The sequence below is a fragment of the Sarcophilus harrisii genome, chromosome 1 (genome assembly GCF_902635505.1).
Source record: "Sarcophilus harrisii chromosome 1, mSarHar1.11, whole genome shotgun sequence".
Taxonomy (NCBI): Eukaryota; Metazoa; Chordata; class Mammalia; order Dasyuromorphia; family Dasyuridae; genus Sarcophilus; species Sarcophilus harrisii.
In genome coordinates, this window is record NC_045426.1 from 652,087,075 (window position 1) to 652,095,377 (window position 8,303).

Here is an 8,303-nt window from a genome sequence, read left to right on the forward strand (position 1 = left end):
CTGGGTGATTTTAAAGACTCAGCCAAAGCCCAAGATCATGTGGTCCTTAGGTACCTGCACATTCCCAAGTAGGAACTCCCCATGGCCACCTGGAAGGTCTTCCAGTCCATACAAGCTCAGTGATCTGAGGATTTTTACCTCTGGGGTATCCGTGGGCCCTGAGAGTCCTGATTGTTGTTGGTGACATGGAACGTCTGTGTTTGTTTTTCTCATAAACACATAGAGCTGGCAATGGGGATCCAGGATTCCTGGCACCCATCACTGGTGACCACTTATGATGTAGCCTCGGTTCTCTTCTCTTGAAGATTCAATATTGGTGCCATCCATTGAAGTAACCTGGGACTCAGCCATAGCAAAGCATGAGCAGATCTTCCCCTCCAGTAAAAGAAGGCACCGCTGGGCCTTCTGCTCATTGGTTCCATATCTCACCAGCAGCTCCATGTCTCCCTGTGTCAGGAGCAGAGGATTTGAAGATTTCAGAGGCATATAGGGACTTGCCCATAAGTTCACACAAATTGTGTATTCCAGGTTGGTCAGCTCTGCCCCATGCTTCCTCTCGGTGCTGGTCTTAACTGGTAAGACGAAGTTCATATGCTCAAAAAGTTATCAAACTATGCATACCCTTTGACCCAGCAGTAATACTACTGGGCTTATATCCCAAAAAGATCTTAAAGGAGGGAAAGGGACCCACATGTGCAAAAATGTTTGTGGCAGCCCTTTGTGTAGTAGCTAGAAACTGGAAACTGTGTGGATGCCCATCAATTGGACAATGGCTGAATAAATTGTGGTATATGAATATTATGGAATATTATTGTTCTGTAAGAAACAATCAGCAGAAGGATTTCAGAGAGGTTTGGAGAGGCTTACATGAACTGATGCTGAGTGAAATGAGTGGAACCAGGAGATCACTGTACACAGGAACAGCAAGAGTATACGATAATCAATCCTGATGGATGTGGCTCCCATCAACAATGAGATAATTCAGTCCAGTTCCAATGATTTTGTCATGGAGAGCCATTTACACCCAGAGGAAGGACTGTGGGAACTGAGTGTGGACCACAACATAGTATTTTCACTCTTTTTGTTGTTGTTTGCTTGCATTTTGTTTTCTTATTCATTTACTTTATTTTTTTTTGATCTGATTTTTCTTGTACAACAAGAGAATTGTATAAGTATGTTTACACATATGGGCTTTAACATATTTTAACATGTATAACATATATTGTATTACTTGCCATCTAGGGGAGGAAGTGGGAGGAAGAAGGGGAAAATCTGAAACACAAGGCTATGGCAAGGGTCATTGTTGAAAAATTATACAGGCATATGTTTTGAAAATAAAAAAACTTAAAAAAAACATGAAAGAAAAAAAAGTTCACAGCCTTTGAGATATGGCTTTTTCCTTGAGCTCTTTAATTTGTACAGGTGGTATCTATTTGGCCTCAAATAACTGGTGATTTCTCAGTTCCTAATTAATGGAATATATATGAATTTCTCTGAGTCTTTCCAGTCTGTGATGGAGATCCCTGAGTGGTTCTGAGAGAGCCTCTGGAGAGATAATCAGGACCTCTTTGGAGGCAGCAACCTGAGATGCCTTGAAAAATATCACCCAATGTCTTGTTTCATTTGGCATAAACAGCGGCCATTGATAGGTCCACTGGCAGTAGGATCAACAATCTTGTAATTGGCACTCCTTTGAAGAGCTATAACTCTTCCTTGACAGCAAAGTCCCATGACAGGTTAGATATGAAGTTAGCCAGCTTTCCACTTTGTTCTGCAGTTGCTGAGTTTGACTGACTTTTGGAAGAACTCTCTTCAGAGGATGGCAATTATTCAGAAGAAGGAGAAGACCATGTAAAAGCTCCAGTTTTCAGCTGCAGAGATCTCTATTTGACACAGTATATTTTGATATACTCCTTGGCAGTAGGGATTTTTAGTTGATTAACATCTAAATTACTCAAACCTTTTATGACAGGAAAATCAGATGGCAAATATAAGCCAAGCAGTTGTAGGCAACATCTGAGAGAGAATCTCCTGATATGGACAGCTCCCAGTCTGGATTAAAGATCGGATTGTCTAGCCTGAAATCTCCATACACCATTGCTGTCTTCTGTGCCCTGGGAAGGTGTTGTGGAAGCCATTCCATGGCTGGGATCGTGCAGATGCTAGAACTCGTTATTTCTTAGTCTGGGTTGCAATTTACCATCAAACACAGTCCCCCGTGTTTATTATCCTAAATTCCCTCTCTATGGAATGATTAAAGGGAAGGGATTTTCCTGATGGCTCTTTCCTCAAGACCAGATGGTGATTGGCCAACCTGATGGAGTAAATTGGATTGTACCGACCATGGCTGAACTCCAGGACTTCCAAACAAACTTAACCTGCTGCTTGACTTCCTGGAAGGTTTTCCAGGTATTTCTCTAGGAAATCTCTTGGAATTTCTATCATCTTTCTCAAAGAGCAGGTGCTTAAATAATCTTCCACAAAGGAAAACCCAGAAAGGTTTTTAACTGTTTTGAAGCATTTTCTACATCATTAACCTTTATAAGTAGAAAGCCAAGCTGCACAGCTATTTTTAAATTATGTCTGAAGTTGTTAGAAAGGTGATGGATTCTGCAGGCTCCACCTGCAGCTGATGTAAGCAAATACTAGAGTCCAGCTTATAGATCTCTTCTAGACAATATTCAGCAACTATATCAAACTGTTTCTGGTCCAGAGGCAAAAGCTCTCTTGAATTGGGGAGACATTTTTATTAAATTTAGTAAGTTAATTGGTAAATTATTACTAAGAACTGCAGTATTCAGGCCTTCCACTCAAGATTCGATTTGTTGTTTCTGTTATCACCAAAAACAGCTTCTTGACTTGCCTACTGGCCAGCATAGGAAAAAATAAGTCAACCAGCCTCAGCAACTATCATTTCAGAGCATACATCCCAAACTCCTGTAAAAATAATAAAAAATAAATCCTCCATTGTCAAATCTCCTTTCTTGAATTTAATCCAGGGCCCATTTTCCTGCTGGTGATGAGAGCCTTGATGATTCCTCTGGAAAGGATGTGAATCCACTCTGCAGCCTCTACAGATGAAGAAATGAAAACCCAAACCATGTCAAAATTCACAGCTTTGTAGGATTCCCTTCCAGAGGATTTCTATGAAGACAGGTACTGGGCCCAGATCTGGTCTGCTTCAGTCAGGTAGATCTCCAGGTTCACACAAGGGAGAGCCTCAAGAAAGCCTTATGAAGCCCATGATGAGATTAGAACTTCTCAGAACATTCTTGCTCATGTAGAACTTCTATTATATTGATAAATAGTATCTATCTAAAACCAAAAGCAAGTATTATCTGTAATGGGGATAAACAAAAAGCCTTCGTAATAAGATCAGGGATGAAGAGAGAATGTGCATTATCACCATTATTATTTATTGTTTTACTTGAAATGTTAGTTATAGCAATAATATAAGAAAAAAATTGAAGGAAAAGAATAGGTAACAAGGAAACGAAATTACCACTCTTTGCAAAGTTATACTGCCATATTTAGAAAACCCTATATAATCAACAACAACAAAAAAATTAGAACTGATGAACTTTGAATGTTGATTGAAGCTTTTTTTTTTACTTTTTTCTTGATTTTTTTTTCAAATGGCTAATATGGAAATATGCTTTGCATGACTTCACAAGTATAATAGCTATCGTATTGCTTGCCTTCTTAATGTGTTGGGGAGAGGCTGGAAAGAGGGAAAGAATTTGGAACTGATGGAGGATTGGCAACACTTTCAGTGAATGGCTGGCAATTTGAAACAAAACAGGGAGTGGCACAGAGAAACCAAGGAGAGCCTACCTGTTGACAGTCTCCATTTACCTCTATCCAGAAGCATCAATATTACCCCAGAAACCCCTCACTGTGGCTACCTGTGAAGGCCACTGAAGTCCTCTTGACCATGGTCTTTTGATCTAGCCTCCACTTCTGAGCAGACATTCTAGATCTGCTCTGGATCCCTGACTAAGAAGTGACCTCTGTAACTAGCCAGCCCCATCAATCTGCTCCTTGCTGGTCATCTTCATACCCCTCCCCATCTTTCTAACTATTATTGTGACTTCTCTGAACAAAACACCCCTCCTTGGCTGCTATCTTCTATTTGAATATAGGCTCTTGGAGGGCAGTGACTGTTTTACTTTTTTGTATTTGTATCCCCAACTCTTAACACATAGTAAGTGCTTAATAAATGCTTCCTCAGTCATTCATTTATTCATTTCTCTCCATCGTTATTGGCAAGTAACAAAAACAAGAAGGCCCATTCTTCAGTCCATATATGGGAATCCAGAGCTTAAATTCATATAACTTCTTGGGTACTGCTTTGAAGTACCTGAACCTCTTTTTTATAGCTAGAAAATAGACCTGTGTCCATAGTATCAGACACAGAAAGTGGCTGACAATTGGACATCTGAGTTTTATTTCTGGTTGTGCTATTAACTTGCTGTCTCACTTGGAGTCAATTCATTTTACACTCTCTAAATCAGGGGTCCTCAAACTTTTTAAATAGGGGGCCAGTTCACTGTCCCTCAGACTGTTGGAGGGCTGGACTATAGTAAAAACAAAAACTATGAACAAATTCCTATGCACACTGCATATATTTTATTTTGAAGTAAAGAAACAAAACAGGAACAAATACAATATTTAAAATAAAGTAAAATTAAATCAACAAACTTACCAGTATTTCAATGGGAACTAATGAGATGGTCAATGTCTGGTTCCATATTTGTCACTGCTAGTCATAACAAGTGATGCAAGTGTGCATCTGTTAGTCTTGTTAGTTAGAGATTTCAAATATTTCATTCTAGAAAAAGTCTGTTCACAAACATAAGTGCTGCCAAAGATGGTTGCCATTTTGAGTGCATGGTTCCTGAGATGAGGATATATCTCAGAGGGGAGAGATGCATAGAAATTATGAAGGCTGCTTGACTTGAATGCGTCTTTCAGAGAGTCACAATTCTGCAGTTTAGCCAGTTCCATTTGGTAAATTGTATCCACATTTTCAATGTCAATAGAAAATGGGTTATGGAAAAGCTGTATGTCCTGTTCATGGAGATGAAGCTCTTTAAATCTAAATTGGAATTCCTTTTGCAATTTTTCCAGTGAATCCACATGTTTTTTTGGGAATGCAATCAGTGGTTTTTCCGCTAACAGATTTTGAGTTGTGGGGAGATGGCAGAAGTTTTCCTCCTTCACTTGTTTGATAAGGAGGCCTAATTTTACTTCAAATGCTTTGACATGTGATTGCATATCACAGATGAGCTTCCCCTTTCCTTGAAGTTGCATATTGAAATTGTTGAGTAGCTCTTTTACATCTGTCAGAAAGGCAAAGTGCCATTTCCATTCTGCATCATTGAGCTCTGGTACTTTGTTTTTTGAAAGCAGAAAAGTTGTAATCTGTGGAAGTCATAGAAACGTTTTAAAACTCTCCCTCGACTCAGTCAATGAACTTGTGTGTGATATAGAACATCTTCATACTCAACATTTAGCTCAGACAGAAATTCCTGAAATTATCTATGATTTAGTGCATTCACTCTAATGAAGTTAACACAAAATACCACAATTTTCATAACAGAGTCCCACTTCAGTGATTTACTACACAGCGCTTGTTGGTGGATGAGGCAATGTATGGCTATTGGATGAGAATGGTTATGTTTGTCCATCTCTTGGTTAATGCAAGCATTTACTTCTTTCTTAGACCCCACCATGCTAGAAGCACCATCAGTTGTCACACTGGTTAGTTTAGCCCAGTCCAGTTCCAAACCATTCATAGTTTGGCAAAACTTTTCATAGATATCCTCTCCTGTAGTTGTTCTTTTGATGCTTTGCAGTGCAGCAAGCTCTTCTATGACTTTAAAATAATCATTTGTCCCATGAATAAAAATTAGAAGTTGCACAGAATCATGAACATCATTGCTTTTGTCAAGTGCCAAGGAAAAATATGAAATTTTTTTTATGGAGTTTTTCAAATGCTGATGCAGATTGTCTCCCATTTCTTCAATCCTCCATGTAATCGTAGGTCCTGAAAGACTCACTGTACTAAATAAATCGGCCTTCTCTGGACACATCTCTTTGGCAACAGAAAGAAGGCATTCTTTAACAAATTCTTCCTCCACGAATGATTGTCTGCCAGTGCATGCTATTAGCTTGGCAACTTGAAAATGTGCTCGCAGTGATGAAATATTTAGCTGCTTCTACTTCACAAAAGTATTTTGCTGAGTTGTCAATGTATTTTTCAGTTTTAATATTTTATCTTTTCTCACTTCTCCAACCAAACAATCATATTTGTCTTTATGTTGAGTTTCATAGTGTCAACGCAAATTATATTCTTTGAACACAAAATATAGTATCTGGAATATCAGACATACAGCTCTTTCCTTGTACTACATGAAAAAGTAACCATAAGTCCACTGTTCTTTGAATATCCTACACTCCGAGTCAATTTTTCTTTTTCTTGACATCATCATTTCCTAGGGATTCCAAATTGCTATTAGTAAAATACATACATATACATGCATATATATATATATATATATATATATATATATAGCACTACAAAAACAACATACCAGCAATAACTTTGCCCACACAGAGACATACAGACTGCAATGCCCAACTTCCTCCAAGCTGCCTCTGCTCTGTGATGCCTCCGTTTCCCACACTCTCTGTCCACTCTTCGTGCTCCCACTTCTGACCTTCACTGCTGCAGTGAATTCTCCCTGCAGCGGCCGTGGCATGCACAGCATGCACAGTACATCCCCTATGCCTGTCTGTTGTGGTGGCTGCCATTAGTGTATAAGGCCGCGGGCCATCAGTTCTCCATCTTCTGCATCTCTCTCCCTTCTCCACACCACACACCCCGGCCTGGGAACTCACCTCACCTTGGTATCGCCTCACACTCTGTCTCCGCCGCCTCAGCCCAGTGTCGGAAGTGTGCGTTGCTAATGCAAATTTAGGTCGAACTTCACTTCCAGTCTGATTTTGCTATAACCCAGCGGGCTACATAAATGTCCTCAGAGGACCGCATCTGGCTGTGGGCCGTAGTTTGAGGACCCCTGCTCTAAACCTTTATTTCCCCATCTATAAATGAAAGGTTGGACTTTACTCCTCTATCGCCTCTTCTAGTTCTAAAAGACAATAACTGTTAGAATGCATTTGTACTTGAGGTTAATTTTACCATCCATGCTATTGTACCATCTATAATGCTTTGAAATCTTATGGTAGCTTATTAGACCATCATAGAAGAAGAACTAGATTATGCCATTGGTTAATACTAATGAAGTACTGAGTGGGAAGGAAGGAAGGAGGAAACGAAACAGACATTTATTAAGTACCTATTACATGCCAGGCACTGTGCCAATAACTTTACAATTCTCTCATTTGATCTTCACAACAACCCTAGGAAGCAGTACTATTATTAATCCCATTTTATAGTTGAGGAAATTGAAGTAAACAGACATCACACAGCTTGTAAGTATCTGAGGCCAGATTTGACCTTGGGATTTCCTGACTCCAGATCCAATATTCTATCCATTACGCCACCTGGTTCCCAGATGGTGAAGGAAACTAATGAATGAAAAACAGAATAACTTTGAAACTCCAAATCTATTTCAGGAGCCCATCAAAAGTTGTCTAGGGGGGTAGCTAGGTGGTATACTGGCCCTGGAGTCAGAAGGCCCTGAGTTCAAATCCTGCTGCAGACACTTAACACTTATTAGCTGTGTGACCCTGGGCAAATCATTAATCTCAATTGCCTCCCCCCAAAAAAACAAAATAAATCAAAAAATTGTCTAGGACAATTCTAAGAGCTCAACAATTTCTCATAACTAAGATGATAAGGATATCCCCTCTCTATTTCTCCCACACATATCTGTCCCTGCCCCTACTTACTATCATATTCAAAATATTTTCCTAATTAACTAATTCCTAGCCTCCATCTAACCCAACAATTCTAACTTCTTTTTCCCTTAGCCCTTTTAGTATGGTGTCATAAGCCAGCATTTATTTCTCTTTTTTTTTTTTTTTTTTTTTTTATTTAATAGCCTTTTATTTACAGGATATATGCATGGGTAACTTTACAGCATTAACAATTGCCAAAACCTCTTGTTCCAATTTTTTCACCTCTACCCCCTAGATGGCAGGATGACCAGTAGATGTTAAATATATTAAAATATAAATTAGATACAAATAAGTATACATGACAAAACGTTTTTGCTGTAGAAAAAGAATCAGACTCTGAAATATTGTACAATTAGCTTGTGAAGGAAATCAAAAAT

General features: G+C 39.1%; 2 pseudogenes; both read right to left on the minus strand.

The window, feature by feature from the left end:
• Positions 1 to 1,451: 1,451 nt before the first annotated feature.
• LOC116419013 lies at positions 1,452 to 2,176 on the minus strand (annotated as a pseudogene).
• On the minus strand, positions 2,168 to 2,740 carry LOC111719175 (annotated as a pseudogene).
• Positions 2,741 to 8,303: the final 5,563 nt, after the last annotated feature.